Source organism: Neoarius graeffei, chromosome 21 (assembly GCF_027579695.1).
Source record: "Neoarius graeffei isolate fNeoGra1 chromosome 21, fNeoGra1.pri, whole genome shotgun sequence".
Classification (NCBI taxonomy): domain Eukaryota; kingdom Metazoa; phylum Chordata; class Actinopteri; order Siluriformes; family Ariidae; genus Neoarius; species Neoarius graeffei.
Genome location: NC_083589.1, coordinates 59,534,480 through 59,558,175, shown reverse-complemented (window position 1 = coordinate 59,558,175; position 23,696 = coordinate 59,534,480). Strand labels below are relative to the sequence as shown.

Sequence of the window (23,696 nt, the reverse complement as noted above, 5' to 3'; positions counted from 1 at the left end):
ATTTATACCCCTGAGTTCAGTCCTCTTGTCACGGAGTCTTTGTGCTGTTATGTTTATCTCCAGTTTCCTTTGTACTGTGTTTTTTGATCTTCTTAGCTTTTGTATTTTTGCACTTTGCTTTTCTTTTGGATTTTACTCTTTGGTTTTTTTTTTGTCTTTTGTTTTGCCCTGTATATAGTGTATATAGTTTAAATAAACCTTTTGATTCTTTTTCTACTTCCGCCTCACGCCTCTGCATTTGAGTCATCCCCCTGGTGGCCTAGTGGGGGTTTGCTGGATTATCACACCAACGAACCAGGTTCGAATCCCAGCAAAACCCTAACAGAAAGACTCCGTCATGACCGACTCAGCAGAGGCTGCTTCAACTGTCTACCCGGCCAACCTTCAGGGAATTATGGCAGCTTTGACACGCTTCGGAGCGACCATGGACGCTCATGGACGTACGCTCACCAGCCAACGTGAGGCCCTCGCTCGCCACGAGGAACTGCTTCAGCAAATTGGGAAAACCCTGGCACAGCTGACATCTCTGCCTGCATCTCCTGCTCCTGATCCAGTTCCTGCTCCTGATCCAGCTCCCACTCCTGCTCCAGTGCCTCCTGCAATGCTGCCTTCTTCACCTCGCGAACCCAGCCTTCCTGCACCACAGAGGTATGACGGCAAGCACAGTGAGTGCCGAGAGTTCCTTACCCAGTGTCAACTCACCTTTGAGCTTCAGCCTACCACCTACACTACGGATCGCCGCAAGATTGCCTTTGTGATCACCTTATTAGCTGGTAAGGCGCGAGCCTGGGCTACTGCTATCTGGCAAAGACAGGGACCTGAGTGCTTTGATTTCCAGCTGTTTTCTGAAGAGATGCTTCGGGTCTTCGATCAGGCAGACATCAGTACCGACGCAGCCCGAAAGCTCATGTCCATCCGGCAAGGAGGAAGCGTCGCAGATTACGCCATCTCGTTCCGAACACTCGCAGCAGTAAGTGGATGGAACGAGACTGCCCTGGTGTCAGCCTTCCACCATGGTCTGTCTGACCCCATCAAGGACGGTCTGGCCTCTATTGGATGCCCAAGTGACCTCGAAACCCTCATCTCACATGCTATTCGTCTGGACAACAGGATGAGAGAACGCCACCAAGCCTTGAGCCCCCCCAGCCTCCCTACCTCTACCTGGAGACCGTCTACCTCCTTCAGTGACTGTCCAGAACCCATGCAAGTGGGTCGTACTCGCCTCTCCGCATCTGAGAGGGAGCGCAGAAGGAGGGACAAGTGCTGCATCTACTGTGGCAAGCCTGGTCACTTCCGAGCATCATGTCCCGAACTCTTGGGAAAAGGACCGCCCCGTCCAGCCGAGGGAGGGTTGTGACGGGGCCTACCCTCTCTCCCGGACTCCCTGGCCAAGGAATCTACATCCCGGTCTCCATCTCCTGGGGTGAGTCTGTCCACTCTTGTCAAGCTTTGATAGACTCAGGGGCGGCTGGGAACTTTATGGATATTCACTTCGCCCAAAGCATCAATATTCCGACTGCACCTCTTGAAGTCCCACTGTCTGTGTCTGCCCTCGATGGCCAAGCGTTAGGTGATGGAAGAGTCACCCAAGTTACTTCTCCAGTCTTCCTCCAGTCTCAAGGTCACAAGGAAGAAATATCCCTGCACCTGATTCCTTCACCTGAGTTCCCAGTTATTCTAGGCCTTCCTTGGCTTACTCGCCACAACCCTCGCATAGACTGGGTAACAAGCCAGGTTGTGGAATGGGGCCCTGCATGCCATGCCTCTTGTCTGCTCTCTAGCTCTCCTGTGTCTCCTGCCGAGCCCCCTGATCTCACCGAGTTATCTCAAGTTCCCACAGAGTACTGGGATCTCAAGGAGGTATTCAGCAAGAGCAGGGCCGCCGTTCTTCCTCCGCACCGGGCCTACGACTGTGCCATCGACTTGCTCCCTGGGACTACCCCTCCTCGTGGCAGACTGTTTTCACTCTCTCAGCCAGAACGCAAGGCCATGGAGGAATACCTCAAAGATGCCCTGGTCTCTGGGTTTATTCGACCCTCCACTTCACCTGCTGGAGCCGGCTTCTTCTTTGTCGGCAAGAAGGATGGGGGGCTCCGACCATGTATTGATTACAGGGGCCTGAATAAGATCACTGTGCGCAACCGATATCCCCTTCCGCTGATGTCCACAGCTTTCGACCTGCTCCAAGGCGCCACCGTCTTCACCAAGTTGGACCTACGGAACGCATACCACCTCATCCGTATCCGACAGGGAGACGAGTGGAAGACTGCCTTTAACACCCCGTCTGGGCACTACGAATACCAGGTGATGCCCTTCGGACTCACCAACGCACCAGCTGTTTTTCAGGCCCTAATCAACGACGTCTTAAGGGACATGATTAACCTATACGTTTTTGTCTACCTCGACGACATCCTTATCTTTTCCAAGACCGTGCAGGAGCACCGCCACCATGTCCGCCAGGTTCTCCAGAGGCTGCTACAGAACAATCTGTTCGCCAAGGCCCAGAAATGCGAATTTCATGTTCCCGAGGTCTCCTTTCTGGGATTTATTGTACGGACAGGCCAACTCCAAATGGACCCTGCCAAGACCCTGGCCGTCCGGGACTGGCCTACTCCCAAGTCCGTTAAGGAGGTTCAGCGGTTCTTAGGATTCGCTAACTTCTACCGCAAGTTCATCAGGAACTTCAGTTCTGTGGCAGCACCCATGTCAGACCTCACCAAAGGGACAGGTGGATCTTATGGCTGGTCTCCTCAGGCAGAAAAGGCGTTCAAAGACCTCAAGGACCGCTTCTGCACGGCACCCATTCTGGTTCTCCCGGACACCTCCCAACCATTCATCGTGGAAGTGGACGCCTCGGACAGTGGTGTCGGCGCGGTGCTCTCTCAACGTTCGGAAGGAAAGCTGCACCCCTGCGCTTACTTCTCCCACCGCCTGAGTCCTGCTGAGTCCCGGTACGATGTGGGGGATCGAGAACTGCTAGCGGTCAAACTGGCCCTTGAGGAGTGGAGGCACTGGCTGGAGGGAGCACAACATCCATTCCTGGTTTGGACTGACCACAAGAACCTGGAGTACCTCCAGCAAGCCAAGAGACTGAACCCTCGACAGGCTAGGTGGGCCCTGTTTTTCAGTCGGTTTGACTTCACCCTCTCATACCGCCCCGGCTCCAAGAACACCAAGCCTGACGCACTGTCCAGACTGTTCTCTGCCACTAACAGGGAGAATGAAGTCGGGCCTATTATCCCTGTGTCCCGGATTGTGGCCCCTGTCCGCTGGGGTATTGAGGAGGCTGTCCGACGAGCCCAACGCCAGGACCCCGGTCCTGGGACGGGGCCACCAGGCCTCTTGTACGTCCCACATCAAGCCCGGGCCAAGGTTCTCCAGTGGGGTCACTCTTCCCCTCTCACCGCCCACCCGGGAGCTCGGAGGACCCTGGACTTCCTGAAAAGACGCTTCTGGTGGCCTAACATGGAGAAGGAAGTAAGGTCATTTGTCCTGTCCTGTGAGGTTTGCACCAGAACCAAGAACCCACGACAGCGTCCCCAGGGTCTCCTGCATCCTCTGACCATTCCCCGGCGTCCCTGGTCCCACGTGGCAGTCGACTTTATCACGGGTCTCCCTGAGTCACAAGGTAACACGGTCATTTTGGTCTTAGTTGACAGATTCTCCAAGGCCTGCCGCTTCATACCACTGTGCAAACTCCCCTCTGCTCTTGAAACTGCAAAACTTTTGTTTAATCATGTCTTCCGAGTCTTTGGTCTTCCACAGGACATCGTCTCAGACCGAGGGCCCCAGTTCTCCTCCCGAGTGTGGCACGGGTTCTGCAAGGTCATTGGAGCCACTGCCAGCCTCTCCTCTGGGTTTCACCCACAGTCCAATGGTCAGACGGAGAGGCTCAACCAGGACCTGGAAACCACCCTGCGAGGCCTGGCTATGGATAACCCGACATCGTGGAGCACCTGGCTGCCATGGGCGGAGTACGCCCACAACACCCTGCAGTCATCGGCCACCAAGCTGTCGCCATTCCAGTGCCAATTCGGGTTCCAGCCACCTCTGTTCCCGGACCAGGAGGAGGACGCGGGGGTGCCCTCGGTCAACCAATATGTGAGACGGTGTCGCAAGACCTGGAGCAAGGTCAGGAAGACCCTCATACAGACCTCCAGAACCAACCAGACTCAGGCCAACCGCCATAGAAGACCTGCACACGCTTTCCGCCCTGGGCAGCGTGTTTGGCTGTCCACTAAGGACCTTCCACTGCGGGTGGAGAACCGCAAGCTTGCTCCTCGCTACATTGGCCCCTTCAAGGTGGTGCGCAGGGTGAACCCTGTCTCCTACCGGCTCCAGTTGCCCCGGACTCTGAGGATCAACCCCACTTTCCATGTTTCCCTGTTACGGCCCGTACTGACATCTACGTATGCCCCTGCCCCTAGGAACCCCCCACCCCCCCGCATCTTCCAGGGGCAGACTGTGTTCACTGTGAATCGCCTGCTTGACTCCCGCCGGGTCCGCGGCGGGTTGCAATATCTGGTGGACTGGGAGGGCTATGGTCCTGAGGAGCGCTGCTGGGTTCCTGCTCGGGATGTCCTTGATAAAGAACTATGTCGGGACTTCCATTCGGCCCATCCGGATCGCCCTGGGAACGTCAGGAGACGCTCCTAGAGGGGGGGGTCCTGTTAGGACTAGGACTGTTTTGGCCTCTAGAGGCCGCTGTTATTTCCTTTTCATGTCGTGTTTATTTTGGCCTCTAGAGGCCGCCACTGTTCCTGTGTTTTGTGTTTGTGTTAATTGCCTAATTATCTTCACCTGTGTCCTTAATTAGTTTGTCTATTTATACCCCTGAGTTCAGTCCTCTTGTCACGGAGTCTTTGTGCTGTTATGTTTATCTCCAGTTTCCTTTGTACTGTGTTTTTTGATCTTCTTAGCTTTTGTATTTTTGCACTTTGCTTTTCTTTTGGATTTTACTCTTTGGTTTTTTTTTTGTCTTTTGTTTTGCCCTGTATATAGTGTATATAGTTTAAATAAACCTTTTGATTCTTTTTCTACTTCCGCCTCACGCCTCTGCATTTGAGTCATCCCCCTGGTGGCCTAGTGGGGGTTTGCTGGATTATCACACCAACGAACCAGGTTCGAATCCCAGCAAAACCCTAACAATTACATAGTTTAATTTAAAAAAGTACTGCATGTACCAACTATCCAAATCATTTTATTAAAGATAATATAATTATAAATAACACTACAGAAATAGCAAATGAATTTAACAAGTTCTTTGTAAATGTTGGCCCTTCCCTTGCAAAATAAATTGTTAAACCGAGGGAAACAGGTGGCATAAATGAAAGTATTATCACTCGGAATCCAAACTCCATATTCATCAGAAGTGTACATGATAGCGAGATCCTGGAAATTGTTAGAAATTTTAAAAATAAGAAGTCTACCGACTGCACTGACATAGATATGACACTGATCAAGGATATAATACGCAGTATAGTAACACCATTCACATACATCTGCAATCGATCTTTTCTAACCGGTATTTTTCCAAGCAAAATGAGGTGGGGTTTATATTAGACCGTATCAGCGGATCATCAGATTAACGTTTTTAAAACGATTAGTGTGCACACAGCAACGCCAATACACGATTCGCGTGCACATAGCAACGCCAATACACGGATACGCTCGGCTCCGCAGGCATCCTGCGCTCCAAATCACTCCGCCTTGAACAGCGAGTGCCCTCTGGAGGGTGCGCACTCCGGCCCTGCACAGCTCACAGAGTGCGCGAGTGAAGCGCACGAGCAGTGATTCGGGACTGAGCCGCTGTGTGTGTGATCCCAGCGCATATCACTTACCACTTGCAAGTGGAAGGATGGCAAGCCTAAAGACAATCATAACTACACAATGGGCAGTATTTGCATCAGTATTTGCAGTATTTTCATACTTTTATACTCTTTAATGAAAGGTGATACAAGGTGGAAGGCCACCGTTTTTCAGCAGTCGCGTCACATGACCAACGCCAGCGAATCAGGAAGATGGATGTCACAGTGACGTTGTCCAATGACGACGCCAGCTAGAGCTCAGCACAGCGTATCCGCGTATTCTCAATGTTTACACAGCACCGGAGCTGACACGATTTGGATTGAATACGTGGACGCTGGCGGATTCCCGTTTCCCGGCGTTTACAGGCGGTTTAATGTAAACGGACAGTGCATCCACGAAGAAAACGAGACAGATACGGTCTAATGTAAACTTGGCCTGAAACTCACTAAAGTAATTCCCATCTTCAAAAGTGGAGACAGATACCAGTTCACCAACTACAGACCCGTCTCTTTGCTCTCTCAATTTTCAAAAATCTTAGAAAAACTGTTTGTTAGTAGGCTTGACAATTTCATAGAAATGCATAATTTACTGAGTAATCACCAATATGGTTTTAGACCAAATAGGTCCACCTCGATGGCAATAATGGAACCAGTGGAGAAAATCTCCACTTCAATTGATAACAAGGAATATACTGTAGGAATTTTTGTTGACCTGAGAAAGGCATTTGACACCACTGATCATGAGTTGCTCTTGAAGATACGGTGTCAGGGGTACAGCTCATGCGTGGTTAAACAGCTATCTCAGTGACAGACATCAATATGTACATATTAACAGTGTAAACTCACATAGGAAAAAAGTCATGCATGGAGTCCCACAAGGCTCTGTACTGGGACCCAAACTGTTTATTATGTACATAAATAATCTCTGTGATGTACTACAACACCTGAATTGTATTCTGTTTGCAGATGATACCAGTTTGTACTGCTCGGGAAAACATTTAGAGCAGCTCCGGCATACAGTAGAAAATGAGCTTACAATATTAAAGAAATGGTTTGACATTAATAAACTGTCTTTGAACTTAAGCAAAACAAAATTGATCATATTTGGCAATAAAATCTAACAATCATATTAAAATCAAAATAAATGATGTAGAAAGTGAACGAGTGTTTGTGAATACATTTTTGGGTGTTATTATTGATAATAAACTTAACTGGAAACCACATATAGATAATGTTAAGGCAAAAACATCCAAAACAATTGCTATAATGTGTAAAATGAAAACGATCTTGAATCAAAAATCACTTAACATACTGTATTGCTCTCTCATGCTCCCATACATTAGCTATTGTGTGGAAGTATGGGGGAACAACTACAAGACAAATATCAACCCAATATTTTTACTCCAGAAGAAAGCCATAAGAATTGTCAACAAATCAGACTACTATGAACCATCGAATCTACTTTTCATTAGATTACACACTTTAAAATTACATGATCTTGTGGATCTTAACACTGCTGTTATAATGTACAAGGCACACAACCATTTGCTTCCATACTGTATCCAGGAGCTGTTCAGGCCGAGAGAGAGCCGGTATAATCTAAGGGGAACTGGCATCTTTAAAAAAACTAAAGCCAGAACCAACAGTAAAAGTAAATGTCTCATCTCATTATCTGTATCCGCTTTATCCTGTTCTACAGGGTCGCAGGCGAGCTGGAGCCTATCCCAGCTGACTACGGGCGAAAGGCGGGGTACACCCTGGACAAGTCGCCAGGTCATCACAGGGCTGACACATAGACACAGACAACCATTCACACTCACATTCACACCTACGCTCAATTTAGAGTCAGCAGTTAACCTAACCTGCATGTCTTTGGACTGTGGGGGAAACCGGAGCACCCGGAGGAAACCCACGCGGACACGGGGAGAACATGCAAACTCCACACAGAAAGGCCCTCGCCGGCCACAGGGCTCGAACCTGGACCTTCTTGCTGTGAGGCGACAGCGCTAACCACTACACCGCCTAAAAGTAAATGTATATCTATTAAAGGAGTAAACTTATGGAACAGATTAGAAAATGAACTAAAAAAAGTGTAGCTCAATTCAAGGGCGTACTTAGGATTTTTCAAAGGGGAGGGGTCACACACTGACGGGCAGCCTGAGTGCATTATGTAACAAAAAATAATTACCATTGCTAGTTTTAGGCAGCTTAGAAACCGTCTCTTCCATTATTGCTGTTTCTTCCACGTTTTCTTGATGTTGTGTTCTAAAAACAGCACACTTTCGCTTCGAAGCCACAAAATGCAACTTTGATGGAAAAAATATATAATAAATTGCTTACCTCTCTTCACGTCGAAAGAAGGAGGAAAGTTTCGCTTGTTTTGACATGGCGAATTATTAACACAAGAGGAAATACTCGTAATTCGCGACTAAAAAGACTGCAGCTACACCGGCAGCTTGACCATGCTTTCTAGTGCGATCGTATTGCGCTTGCGCAGAACTGTTTCAGCCCTGCGCGCCTTGGCTCGTGCACCTGAAGGCGCGCCTCCTGCGCACGTGCGCCGTTAACGAAGAACACCTGTCTTTAATCAATGAACTATGTTTGGGCTATTTAAGGACTGCGCCCATGCAAGGATGATGCGAAGTATTACACCGCGTCTAGTGTGCCGTACAGAGCCTTGTTTCCTGTCCTTGTTGGCCTCCTGGTTTTTCGACTCCTGTTTCTCGTCCCTTGATCTTGTATAGTTTTGCCTCTGATATTCTGCCCGCGCCTCGATTGACCTCCTGCCTGTTTCCTCGATTATGACTTTGCCTGCTGTTTCGGACTGTTTGCCTGTTGTGTGCGTTTAACGCACTTTATGCTCATGTCGCACTGTGTATTATTTAATATATCTGCATTTACATCCACCTCTCCTGTACACACTCTGACAAACTGGGTTTTCACGCCCAAACCACAGGAAGTCCATACAAGGTTATAGAAACCCTAATGAGGCTGAGGTGACAATCTAGTTTAAAAAAAAAAAAAATGTTTGAAAAATTACAGGCACCCCAGGATCCCCCCCTAGCTACGCCCCTGCAATTAATACATTTTTAAAAAATGTACAAAGCTAACATAGTAGATTAATACAGAGCATTAGTATGAAATAATAATAAAAGTAATAATAGTAACATAATGACATTACAGTTAGTACAAATAAGTAAAACAGCAATATAATTATAAATGAATAATACAGTGACACTATGGTACTATACTGTGTATTATTTCTATGTACTATGCTAACATTTATTATTTAATATATACATAACCAAGATACTACTATATTACTCTTAAATATATGATTAATAATTCAAACACAGACTATAAGATAAAATGTATATATTTAAAAAATTGCGATACGAAATTGAAACAGTAGGCTATACCCGTTTGGTATTTAAATTTTAGTATAAAAATAATAGCATACAGTGGAAGATGATACCTCGTGAGGTCTTGTTAAGTTCTTTTGGTTTTGTTTTTCTTTCTTTTTTTCTGTAAATGTAAATTATTATAACTGTATCTGTTGTTTTGTTTTCACTTTCTCATTTTTTCCTTTTGTTTTTTTTTTGTCTTCATTACTTACTTTTCATATATAAATGAAATGTCAAAAGGGTAAGCGCAATAAGCCAAGGCTTCAGCCTGTACCTTTCCGGTCAGAATTCCATTGATCAAATGAAAGTATTGCACCTTATGATGTGCTTAAAATGACTGAAATAAAATTATACTATACTATACTATACTATACTATACTATACTATACTATACTATACTATACTATACTATACTATACATATTCCATAAGAGCGCACTTTTCAGATGAAAAAAGAAAGCATAATGAAGGCTGCTGGGTTTTGGTGTAAAATGAAGAAGTGAGTGTGACAGTCAAAGTGTCCAGAAGAACTGTGGCTGGTTCTGTAAGATGCTCAGGAAAACCTACAGATCATTTCCACATAAAACTGACCTCACTGGACCTCAGACTTTTTCTTTTAAGCAAAGGGTCGTCTCACACCAAAAACTGACTCTGTTTCATTTATTATGGCTTACTGATTACTGTTTATAGTATTTTTTTTAATGTTGAAGCATTTCATTTCATTATTTTTAAGCCATTTTTGGTCGACAGCATTTCTTTACACGTGCCTGAGGCCATGTACACATGTAGCCGGGTATTTTTAAAACCGAACATTCCCCCCCCCCCCCCCCCCTCCGTTTATAAAAATGTTTTATCCACACCACCTCGTCTTCGAAAAAAATTCCTTCCACATATTACCGAACATCTGCGTTTTCAATCACATTCATAAGCATTCCAAACCTGTAGATGGCATTATTTCCCCAAATCCTACCCCCTAATCACATCGCCTGTGCTCTTGGAGCAGTAGTTGGGCTTCTAAAATTAAACATGTAAATAGCACCTGCACAATAATTAACGCTTTCAAGGCACTACTCCGATCCATTACTCTTTGTCCATGCTTAATCTGGCTTCTGCAGTAAACAAAGGTCGCACGTTTGACGTCAGGGCAGATTTGTTGTCATTTTTTTGGTGCAGATTGTGACGTTCTAAAACGCAAAACTCCGGTTATCTCTGTCTACACGAAAAGGCATACACGGAGTTTTCAAAAATCTTCACTTTGCCCGGAGTTTTTTTAAATATTCGTTTTTGATGTGTTTTCATGTGGATGACGGGCCAAAACGTAGAAAAATATCTTCGATTTAGCAGATACCCGGCTACGTGTGGACGGGGTCTAAGACTTTTGCACAGGACTCTAGATGCACTAAAGGTGATGATACACAGGGCAACAGAAAATTGGCAGCAACCAATCAGAGAAGAGCAAATCTATTGCCAGGGAGACCGACACCGCAAAGATGGACACTGACACATTCGCAGCTGTCACTTCTGTCTAGCTTTTATTTCACTCAAGTAAGAATCATTTCTGGAACAAAACTGAATAGATCCTCTGGTCAAAAGATAGTTTGCCATTATTTTAACATTTATAAATCAAAATAACCGCATTATTCTGTTAAACATTTGTAAAATCTCTTTAAAAATGCTACCAGCCTTAATTACATATGCTATAACTAATAACTGACGCATACATCACAAAAACATCATCGTTTAATTCTCATCTCAGCATAAAAGACAAAAGGACATGGAGCAGGAGACGCTGCTGAGGAGGAAAAGGGCGTGGCAGAGCTCCTGAAAGGCTTTTTTTCTTTTTTAGATCCCAAAGTTTGTACTGTATCGCACTTGGGTTCCACAAGTAATCGTGCATATTATCTGTATGTGAATTAAATCAGACGATAAGTTGGACAATCTCTATTACAACTCAGAAAAAAAATCATGAGCTGATCATCACTTTTAACTTGACGCAAGAGAGCTAACGTTATCCCTACATAGCCAGTGATAACTTTCAGCTAACTATGTTAGCAAAAACCACCGCTAGTCAGCTAAATCCCATTCAGTATTGGTGGGAAATGGCGATTCATTTCCGCCAGTTCGTTCATGTCGGTCAGTTCAGCAAAGAAATTCGTTCGTTCAGTTCGTTCACTCGTTCATTTTGATGACGTCACACCAAAGCGGCACAACAATGGCTGTCGTCCGAAGTTTAGTTCATCTTGAGTGAACGAGAGGCGGCAGAGGTGCCATCCACAATAGATTTTCATACATTACAATGTGCTTGAGAAAAAGATGGAAGAAAAACATTATCCTAGCATTATCTGAAAAAGACTACATAAACAAAGCTCTGAAAGTTAATTAAATGTAGATGAGAATAAAGCTGTTTTTATATTTATTATATTTATTTTAGTAGAGCCATGGTCTGCCGGCTATGCAGTTGTTCTCTCAAACCCATTAAGCAAAAAAAAAAAATTGCTTATTTAACAGCAACACTCATTTCAGAGAATAAACAACTTTACAAGTCATCGTATTCAGCGAACAGTAGCCTGCGATGTCTCTCTGCTGCATTCATGATCATTCATTGTTTGGCCTGGTCATGGACATGGAAACGGTTGTTATGCACGAACATTCGATTGACGTCACGTCTAGCGAGACTTTTTCCAGCTGTTCGAGCAAGAGACCTCCTTTAAAGTAAAGCCAACTACGATAGATGCAGACTGTTTCATGCAGTTGTTCAAACCCATTAAGTAACACCCATTTTGCTCATATTCAACAGCAACGCTCATTACAAAGAACAAACCACTTTATTACAAATTGCATTAACATTAAAAAAACAAACACAGTATGCCGCGATCTCCAGAGCCACGTTCTTCATTGTTTATCACAGTCATGGAAACCGTTGCTATGCGCCCAGCCCAGTATGGCAGCAGGCAGGCTGGCTGCTGGCTGCTCGTTCGTTCGCGAACTGCTGACCTCGTTCGCTGTGAACTGAAATGTATTGCTGAGTGAGAGCTCTAAATTGTAAACTAAAGACCTGGCATGTGTCAACGCTCTGATAATAGGGCTCAGATAGCCCTTAAAGAAGTAAAGTGGCGCTGCTCTGCACAGATCAAAATGCAAGTTGGACGCCCTTCTGCTACTGAACAGATCCTGCTGATTCGCCAACGACCGAGATTCAGCGACCGCCCTGCTGCCAGCGAGCAGAGACTGCTGATTCGCGAACGACCGAGAACGAGAGGCAGCGCGAACTAGTTCTAGTCGTTCACTTCGAAGACTCGTTCAAAAAGAACGGTTCGTTTGTGAACGACACACCACTACCATTCAGTCTAAATGGAGTGGTGGTTACGGCGCTAACGGCAGTTTACACTTAGCTGAAAAAAATAAAATCGATGTCTTAATTCTAACCTGAGCATAAAAATAGATGTCCGTTGGTTTTCTAAGCATTTGATGAGGTAAATTCACCACTTTGGGTTTACACAGAACAACTTACCGGCATAAAAAGATACAAGTCGTCTCTCTTTCTTCTTCTTCGCTCCACTGACAGAGACACCACTGTCTTTGTTGAAAATTTCAGAAGCTCTCACTCAGATGGTCATGTGATTCACTGCTAGCACTCTGATTGGATGATCTTTATCATAAAAAGTTGCCCAAAATGAACAAAATCGTTCAGATAGAATTTACGTCGCCCAATCTCAATGGGAAAGTGTCAAAGCGCGGTTACCCAGCAACACTGCCCAAAGAGATGCCACATGTACCGTATCATCAGCCTAAGACATTAAAAAGTATAATAGCTTTAGTACTAAGTGCATCAAGGGCTCATAAAAAATGTCAATATGGAAAGCTTGTTCAATAAGATCTTCAAGGGTTAGCATACTAAAAGTATAGCTTTCAGGAGTGGGATTTTACCCAGAAGGCACCGCGATGTCTGATGTAATCACTTTTAAAAACAGCAATAACAGTAATATCATTTGATTTGTGACATTCACATTGAGATTTTACGTCGTCAAATATGATTACGAGAGCTGACATTATGCTGTTACTAGCTAGCTCTGAGCAAGTCAGCTAAAAGGCACGTTGGTATCTTATCATATAAATATCATATCAGAAGGAAACTGTTCTGACTTCCAAGGCTTTTATAAATCCACTTCCCGTTATATCGCACTTCCTCAGCTCAGAGAGACCACTTGGATGATGTGCATGAGGTGAAAAGATCAAGGGCATGGTCGAAATACATGACATGTCTCTAAATATCTCAGTGAAGCCTTTGAAACTGGGTTAAGTCGAGCTGTCCTGGGGAAGGAGGACTGGAGAATCCAAAACATTTATTTAAAAAAAATATATAATGATCAGGGATTTTTAGCTCCTCTGTCCGTAACGCTGATTCACTGTAAAAAAAAATAGTTGAGAATACTTGAAATTTCAAGGCAACCGTCTGCATTAAGAATTTTATGTTTTGCCAACGATGTGCCCATGATAATCCAAACTATGATAAAACTGTTATCTTTATTAAGAATTCTTAATTAAGTCAATTTTCAATTCTTCATTCTGCCAACATAGATTTCTCTTTTTGCTGAACAGTGGCATTCACAGTAGTGCAAAAAGGCAATTGAGGTTATCACAATTTTTGGGGGGCTTTTTTCACCTCTATTTGGATAGGACAGCGTAGAGACAGGAAATGAGCGTGAGAGACGGATCGGGAAATGACTTCGGGTCGGAACCGAACCCGGGTCCCCGGATTTATGGTATGGCACCTTATCCACCTGAGCCACGACGCCCCTGAGGTTATCACAATTTATCATTAAACTATACATGCCTTTTTTCATTGTTCTACACAATTACAAAACTTCAATATTGAAATAAAGTTTTTAAAACCCACGTTGTGGGTGTGGCTCAGGTAGATAAGGCGCCATACCATAAATCCAGGGACCTGGGTTCGATTCCAACCCGAAGTCATTTCCCGATCCCGTCCCTCTCTCCTGCTCATTTCCTGTCTCTACATTGTCCTATCCAAATAAAGGTGAAAAAAGTCTGATAACCTCAGTTGCCTTTTTGTACTACTGTGAATGCCACTGTTCAGCAAAAAGAGAAATCTATGTTGGCAGAATGAGGAATTGAAAATTGACTTAATTAAGAATTCTTAATAAAGATAACAGTGTTATCATAGTTTGGATTATCATGGGCACATCGTTGGCAAAACATAAAATTATTAATGCAGACTGTTGCCTTGAAATTTCAAGTATTCTCAACTATTCTTTTTTTACAGTGTTGCCATGGTTTGGCATCTGTCGTCCACAATTCATTTAAATCGTCTCTCCTCCATCAGTTCTCAACGGATTTCTGTTCCAATTCTTTTATTTGAAAGAACTCATCACTCCACACAAAACTTGGTCATTATTTTGTCAGATTTCTTGCTAACGAGTTACTAATTAGGCCAAATTAACAAATTTTCTAGGCCTCTCACTAGAACTGTATCTCCTCTCATTTCTCATCCGATTTCAGTTCTGATCGATATTTTGGGTCGATCTTCCCTCGGGGAACAAAACTTGGTCATTTGTTTGTTGATTTTCTTGTTGTAAAAAATTTGTTTACAACTTTGTTTATTATCAGTTAAATCGTATCTCCTCCTTCAGCTCTCGATGGATTTCAGTCCTGATTGTTTTATTTGAAAGAACTCGACCTTTTGTACAGGTGGCACGGTGGTGTAGTGGTTAGCGCTGTCGCCTCACAGCAAGAAGGTCTGGGTTCGAGCCCCGTGGCCGGCGAGGGCCTTTCTGTGCGGAGTTTGCATGTTCTCCCCGTGGGTTTGCTCCGGTTTCCCCCACAGTCTAAAGACATGCAGGTTAGGTTAATTGGTGACTCTAAGGGTGTATTCAGACCAGGATAGTTCGATAGTTCACTTGCTTTGGTCCGAACCAAATGTTTTTTTTATTTTTTTATTTTGTTGCGGTTCGCTTTCACACTGTACATTTTAGTAAGCGGACCAAAATCTGTCAACAAAGCCACGCGCCCTGAGGTCGTTCAGCTATTGGTCAGAGACGATACGCGCACAAAGCGTTAAGTTCAAAAGTAGTCACGGAGGATAGCGCTGATGAGCGCACATCATGTTGTGACAGTTCTGGCTCTTCACGCAAGTCGCAAGTACCGCCACTTTTTGAAAGAATGTCCCTGATTTTAATGAAGGTCTGACGGAGTTTCTTCACTTTTAGCCGACATTGTTCTGGGGAGCGCGTGAACCCCTTCTCCTTCATTTTCTCACTGAATACAGCAAACACGTCGGCATTTTTGTGTGTTCTCTCCAAAAGCTCAGATATGTGGACATCTGCCCATATATCCACAAGGGTACGCGTTTCTTCCTCGGCCCACGTTTGCCCCCTACTCATTTTTTGTACTCTGTAGTCTAGCCTGAATGACTGAACGACTGTTGTAAGGTTCCCTTGACAACCCGAAACAGTGTTTGCGCTTTGCGGTGGAGTGTCAAGACTCTGTTTCCCATAATGCTCGACAAATGACGGAAGCTCCCGAGGTACAAAAAAGCAAAACTGTCAGATTAGGTCCGGTCTGCTTTCACACCTCCAAAAGGTCCGCACCAGGGTTCCTTTGGTCCGGACCGAGTCCGACCTTGCAGCTCGGTCTCGGCCCGCTTGTTTGGTCCGGACCAGAGTTCGGTGGTTTGTATTCAGACCAACCCAAAAGGTCCGGACCAAGGGAAATTTGGTTCGTTTGGTCGTTTGGTCCGGACCAAACAACGTAGGTGTGAATACGCCCATAATTGAGCGTAGGTGTGAATGTGAGTGTGAATGGTTGTCTGTGTCTATGTGTCAGCCCTGTGATGACCTGGCGACTTGTCCAGGGTGTACCCCGCCTTTCACCCGTAGTCAGCTGGGATAGGCTCCAGCTTGCCTGCGACCCTGTAGAAGGATAAAGCGGCTACAGATAATGAGATGAGATGAGATGAGATGAGATGAGATGAGATGAGATGAGATGAGACCTTTTGTACAGAACTTGGTCAGTGTTTTGTCAAATTTTTTTGCTAACAAATTAGTCATTAGGTCACTTAACACATTTTCTTCTGATTAGAATTGTATCTCCTCTCTCATTTATCATGCAAATTCAGTTCTGTTCGATGTTTTGGGTCGATCTTCCCTCGGGGAAAAACACTTGGCTGTTTATTTCTTGATTTTCTTGTCGTAAACGATTTGTTTACAACTCTGTTTATTTTCAGTTAAATCGTATCTCCTCCCTCAGCTCTCAATGGATTTCAGTTCTGATTGTTCTGTCTGAAAGTACTAGATCTTCTGCACAAAACTTGGTCATTGTATCATCAAATTTTTTGCTAACAAGTTAGTAATTAGGCCAAATTAATGAATTTTCCAGTCCTCTCACTAGAACTGTATCTCCTCTCTGATTTCTCATCCGATTCCAGTTCTGATCAATGTTTTGGGTCGATCTTCCCTCGGGGAACAAAACTTGTTTTTGTTTTGTTTCTTGATTTTCTTGTTGTAAACAATTTGTTTACAACTCTGTTTATTATCAGTTAAATCGTATCTCCTCCCTCAGCTCTCAATGGATTTCAGTTCTGACTGTTTTATTTGAAAGAAGTCAACCTTCTGTTTTGGGTCGATCTTCCCTCGGGGAACAAAATTTAGTCCTTCGTTGATGTTCCTGTTGTAAACAGTTTGTCGTGGAGGTTGGTTCTCTCTCACTTCGTCACATTTCAGCTCTGTTTGATGTTTTAATCATCATGGTTGGTTTGATGGTAGGACAGATGAGCTCCTACGCCCTTGATGTTCTGGTTTGGTTTATTAGGCCCACTTTACACGGGGACGGTCTGAAACAAAAACGCAAAAGTCCGTTTTCGTTCTCACTTTTTTCCGCGTCTACACGACCGTTTTCAAGGAGGAAATCTGCGTCTATACGGTGACACATAAATGTGTGGAATTCAATTGGATGTGCATGCCAGGCGGCTAGGTGGTGCTGTGAAAGACCTCCGCTATGTCTGCACGCATGCGCAACGTCTTCCGTCTTGTCTGATCTGCACATCTGCGCCTCGAAAACTTTGACTACTCTGGCTATGGTAAGTAAGAAAGTAAGTAAAAAAGTAAGAGCATACTATACCCGCCTCTGTTCATTAACGGTATATGTGCAGATTCGGTATAGATGTTCGAAGGACTCCTGGACGTTTATTAAAGCTGCCAGAGCAGCTTGAAGGTCCGTTGGATCGATGTAATCAGACATTGTGGCAGTTCGTGTAAAGGGGTGGAGCACAGAAGGACGGCAGGACAGAACTGAGCATACAAAACTCTCTTTATTCAGCTTTTCAGCTGTAAACACGCACACACAGACACACGCACACACATTAGCTGTCTGGTTATCGAGAGAGTCCCTCTGTTCTCACTCTCTCTCCTTAAGAAGGGCGCGGTCCCTGGGAAGACACACAAACATCAATTAACAACAGGTGAAATGATTCTGCCACTTAACTTCCCCGACTCCGCCCTCCTGTCACAGACCGATGCTAGACCACGCCCCCGCTGCCACATACCCCCACCGCCCGACTCAGGCCGGGCAGCCGTCCGGCCCGCAGCCGACTCCCCCCCCCCTTGACGGGAGAGGAAGTCCGCCACGACCATCTGCGCCCCCGGCCTGTGGATCACCTTGAAGTTAAAGGGTTGGAGTGCCAGATACCAACGGGTGATCCGCGCATTGGCATCCTTCATGCGGTGGAGCCACTGGAGGGGCGCGTGGTCCGAACAGAGGGTGAAAGGGCGTCCCAGCAGGTAGTACCGGAGGGCGAGGACCGCCCACTTGATTGCCAGGCACTCCTTTTCGATGGTACTGTAGCGCCCCTCACGCACCGACAGCTTGCGGCTAATGTACAAGACAGGGCGATCCTCCCCCTCCACCTGCTGGGACAAAACGGCCCCCAGCCCTCTGTCCGACGCATCCGTCTGCAACATAAAAGGGAGAGAAAAGTCAGGGGAGTGTAAAAGTGGCCCCCCACACAGTGCAGCCTTAACCTTAGAAAAAGCCCGCTGGCATTGCTCCGTCCACTGGACCGGATCTGGTGCCCCCTTTTTAGTCAGATCAGTCAGCGGGCTGGTGACGTCCGAATAATTAGGTATAAACCTACGATAATAGCCAGCCAGCCCCAGGAACTGTCTCACCCCCTTTTTGGTCTTGGGCCTCGGGCAGGCCGCAATTGCTGCAGTCTTGTTAATTTGGGGACGCACCTGCCCGTTGCCCAAGTGGAAGCCCAGATACCGTACTTCCACCCGCCCAATCGCACACTTCTTCGGGTTGGCCGTGAGACCCGCCCGCCTCAGCGACCTAAGGACGGCCCTCAGGTGTTGTAGGTGCCGCGGCCAGTCATTACTATAAATAATGATATCATCCAAGTACGCGGCCGCATAGGTGGCGTGGGGGCGGAGGACCCTGTCCATCAGCCGCTGAAACGTAGCAGGCGCCCCAAACAGCCCAAAAGGAAGTGTGACGAATTGGTGTAAGCCGAACGGTGTGGAAAAGGCCGTTTTTTCACGGGATAATGGAGTCAAGGGGATCTGCCAATAACCCTTTGTTAAATCCAGTGTCGAGTAAAAACGAGCCGTGCCTAGCCGATCGAGCAACTCATCAATACGAGGCATTGGGTACGCATCGAATTTAGACACCGCGTTGACTTTTCTATAGTCCACACAGAACCGGACCGACCCGTCGGCCTTGGGTACCAAGACCACCGGGCTGCTCCAGTCACTGTGGGACTCCTCGACGATGCCCATTTCGAGCATGGCCTCGAGTTCTTCCCGAACCACCTTTTTCTTGTGTTCGGGTAACCTGTAAGGGCGGCTACGCACTACCACCCCCGGGGGCGTCTCAATGTGGTGCTCTATGAGGTTAGTGCGGCCGGGCAGGGGTGAGAACACGTCCGAAAACTCGGTCTGCAACTGGGCAACCTCCGCGAGTTGGGTCGGGGAGAGGTGGTCTCCACAGGGGACCGGAGAGGGACGTGATGCTAATGTTCCTTTTTGAACCTCCGGCCCCAGCTCCGCCTTCTCTGGAACCACCGACACCAACGCCACGGGGACCTCCTCGTTCCAGAGTTTGAGTAGGTTGAGGTGGTAAATCTGTAGCGCCCCACCCCTGTCCGTTCGTTTCACCTCATAGTCGACGTCCCCGACTCGCCGTGTGACCTCAAAGGGTCCTTGCCACTTGGCGACTAATTTAGAGCTCGATGTGGGCAACAGTACGAGTACTTTCTCTCCCGGTGCAAACTCTCTAAGGCGCGTACCCTTGTCGTACAGGCGGGTTTGCCGTTCTTGGGCCTGCCGCAAATTCTCCTGGGTTAGTTGTGTGAGTGTGTGGAGTTTTGCGCGCAGGTCAATAACGTATTGAATTTCATTTTTGCTTGGTGAAAGTCCCTCCTCCCAATTTTCTCGCAGCACATCTAAAATGCCGCGCGGCTTACGCCCATATAATAATTCAAACGGGGAGAACCCCGTGGAGGCTTGGGGGACTTCTCGCACTGCAAAGAGCAAGGGTTCGAGCCATTTATCCCAGTTACGCGCGTCCTCACTTACAAATTTCTTAATTATGTTTTTAAGGGTGCGATTAAACCGTTCCACTAAGCCGTCCGTTTGTGGGTGATAAACGCTGGTGCGGATCGGCTTAATACCTAATAACCCATACAGTTCCTTCAGTGTTCGTGACATAAACGAGGTGCCTTGATCAGTCAGAATCTCTTTCGGGATTCCAACTCGGGAGATGACGCGGAAGAGCGCCTCCGCAATACTGCGTGCTGAGATATTGCGAAGAGGCACTGCTTCCGGGTATCGCGTTGCATAGTCCACCAGAACCAATATAAAGCGGTACCCTCGTGTTGACCGATCTAATGGCCCGACGAGATCCATGCCAATTCTTTCGAACGGGGTCTCGATTAACGGTAGAGGGCGCAAAGGCGCTTTTGGAATGGCCGCTGGGTTTACTAACTGGCATTCGCGGCATGCCGTACACCACCTACGGACATCGCCGCGAATCCCCGGCCAATAGAATCGGGCCATTATTCGGGCTAGTGTTTTATCCTGCCCTAAGTGTCCAGCCATGGGATTAAAGTGAGCCGCCTGGAATACCAATTCCCGGCGGCTCTTCGGAATTAACAGCTGCGTGACTCGCTCTTTAGTTTGAGTGTCCTGCGTCACTCGGTATAATCTATCCTTCATAATCGCGAAGTAGGGGAAGGACGGGGTGGCGTTCGGCTGGAGCGTTTGACCATCGATTACTCTCACTTGGTCAAACGCATGCCGCAGAGTCTCGTCTCGCGATTGCTCTAACGGGAAATCCGCGAGGGATTCCCCAATAGAGAGAGGAGGAGCCGGCGGCTCCTCACTCTGGCGCGGAGATGACGTAGACGGCTCTGTGACAGCTGCTCCCGCCAAAGCGACACTGGGACCTCCCCCTGTCAAATGGCAGGACCCACTCTTGACCAAGTGCGTCATTAAACCCCGAAATCCCGGCCAATCAGTCCCCAAAATTAAAGAGTGGGTAAGGCGAGGATTAACCGCCGCCTTCACTATAAATTTTTCCCCTCTGAAAATAATGTGGACCGACACTAAAGGGTAGTTGTGAACATCCCCGTGCACACATAACACCTTCACCAATTGTGCTCCCCCCAATGCCTCGTCTTGCACCAGGTTTTGGTGGATTGAGGTCTGATTACAGCCAGAATCCACCAACGCCTGATATGTATCCCCTTGGATACTCACCGGTATGCGATACGCTCCGGCCCGATCGAGGGCGGCTCCTGGCGCGTTGGGGATCCGAACCACCGCGCCCACCTCCATTATCGAGCACTGCTGTTGGAGGTGGCCCGGTTCCCCGCAGCGCCAGCAAACCGGCCCAGGCTTCCTCTCTGCACTAGTGCTCTGGGGCTCACTCACCTGAGGGGGGGGAGAGACAGACACAGAAGGGAGACACGGAAGGGCACCGCGGGTGCGGCGGGCCGGCTGAGGTGGCGCCGGCCCCCGTCTCCGCGGTGGGGGAATGGGGCGAGGAGAAGACACAGGAGGAAGAGAGAGAGAGAGAGAGGGGAGAAGAGAAGAGGTCGTCTGCTGTCCTGCCGTCGGGACAGCCGCCAGATGATCCTCCGCCAGCTCGATTGCCTGATCCAGCGACGCCGGGCGGTGGCACTGGACCCACTCTGCGGTTCCCGCTGGTAGACGCGCGACGAACTGTTCCAGTACCACCTGGTCGATGAGTCCCTCGGCGTCGCAGCTGTCGGCCCTCAACCACTGCCAGCAGGCGTCCCGGAGTTGCTGGCCAAACGCGAACGGCCGGCCGACTTCCTCCAAGCGCAGAGCGCGGAAACGCTGATGATGTTGCTCTGGGGTGCGTCCCACCCGCTGGAGGACGGCCCGGCGAAGGTCCGCGTAGGCCAGCCGGCGGTCGGCGGGGAGCTGTAGCGCGGCCAGCTGCGCCTCTCCTGTTAGCAGGGGAAGGAGGCGCGCGGCGCGCTGTTCCACCGGCCACCCCGAGGTCTCTGCTACCTGCTCAAAGAGCGTGAAGAATGCCTCGGGGTCGTCCTGCGGGCCCATCTTCGTGAGGGTGAGGGGGGAAGGGCCCGCGGCGGTGGAGTTGGTGGACCCCGCCGACGCGAGGAGGTGCCGGAACGCCCGACGATCTTCCTGTTGCGCCAGCACCAGGGCCTCGAACCGTTGTTCTTGCTCCTTTCGGAGGGCGAGCAGCCCCTGGTGCTGGCTCTGTTGGGCCGTGGCGAAGGCGTGGATCAGGTCGGCGAAGGTGGAGGACTCCATGGGGCTGTGGTCTTCTGTGCTCATTCCCGGGTTTCGGCACCACTGTGGCAGTTCGTGTAAAGGGGTGGAGCACAGAAGGACGGCAGGACAGAACTGAGCATACAAAACTCTCTTTATTCAGCTTTTCAGCTGTAAACACGCACACACAGACACACGCACACACATTAGCTGTCTGGTTATCGAGAGAGTCCCTCTGTTCTCACTCTCTCTCCTTAAGAAGGGCGCGGTCCCTGGGAAGACACACAAACATCAATTAACAACAGGTGAAATGATTCTGCCACTTAACTTCCCCGACTCCGCCCTCCTGTCACAGACCGATGCTAGACCACGCCCCCGCTGCCACAGACATGCTCTTACTTTTTTACTTACTTTCTTACTTCCCGGGCTGGCATGTACAGTATATGACATATGCATGACGTAAACGCGTACCCGACGTGAGCAGATCCGAGCAGAGTTTCGCGTATTGGGTAGTTTAGACGGATATGCAACGGGGGCTGTTTTTAACTTATCCACTCTGGAAGGCGTTTTCAATTTTTTCCATTTTTCAGCCTCGGAAACGCCGTCCCCGTGTAGACGAAAGGCACTTCCGATAAAACATTTAGTCGTTTTTACCCGACAGCGTCCTCGTGTAAACGGGCCCTTAGTTGTCTTGTATTTTGTGCCATCATATAAGTCCCTGTAAATGAGTCGTTACAATAGAAGAGATAATTTATCAGAACGAGCGCTTTAAAATATAAATGTGTGAATTAATCAACACCTTCTGATGAAACCAGAATTGAGAACTCAGCAGTGCTGTGGTAGAAGTATGACTCCGGCACGTCGAGATCCTCTGAAGTTAGAGATTGATGCTAATGGGGTGGTCACTCAGGTGTTTGTGTGTGTGTGTGAGTGTGTGTGGGTAATATGAGATATGTGATTAAAAAAGCCGACAAGATGTGAGTGGAATCTAAAACTTGGATTCTCAGAGCGCTTGTCACAATGAAAGATGATGAGACTGATTTTGTATGCTTGGGTGACTCATTGTGTTTATCACACTCATTATAGATTTCTGTGACTGTGTGTGTGTGTGTGTGTGTGTTTATCAGCAAGACTCAGGTTTTTTGCCCAATTTGAGAAGTCTTTATTCCGCCTTCACGAAAATTTTCTTCAAGTTCCATCTAGAATCTTCCTCAGTAAAACTGTTAAAGATAAAACTTCCATTTTCCATGTTGTGACAGAAATGGTCATAAAAACAGCCGTTCATATGCTCATCCTTTACTGCTTCATCTTTTATATGATCTATAATTGCTTTTTTAAAGCCATTGCTAAGCTTTTTATATGCAAACCAGACCGCCTTTCTTATAAAACCTAATAAAACAAGTGTATGTGTGTGGACAGGAATGAAAAGGACACACACACACACACACACACGCGCGTTCTGTAGTGTTACACTATAGTAATACTCTGTGCAGGAAGGAACAGAGGTAAGAAAAAATCAGAAAAAGACTTTACACCTGAATGAGTTTTGTTTTGGGGAATTTTTTGGGTGTTTATGGAGTTTTATATCGAATGAAAAATGGTTATATTGCAAGATTTCAGTTTTAAAGGTGCAGTTAGCGATTTGACATCTGGCTGATTGATAGAGAACTGTTGTGAAGTTGTTATTTCATCATCAAAACTATGAAATAA

The 23,696-nt window shown here is 47.1% G+C and overlaps 1 protein-coding gene across 2 annotated transcripts in view; it reads left to right on the top strand.

Moving 5' to 3' along the window:
- The window catches only part of plxna4 (plexin A4), a 778,998-nt gene that overhangs the window by 565,958 nt on the left and 189,344 nt on the right, over positions 1–23,696 (top strand). The window lies entirely within an intron of this gene.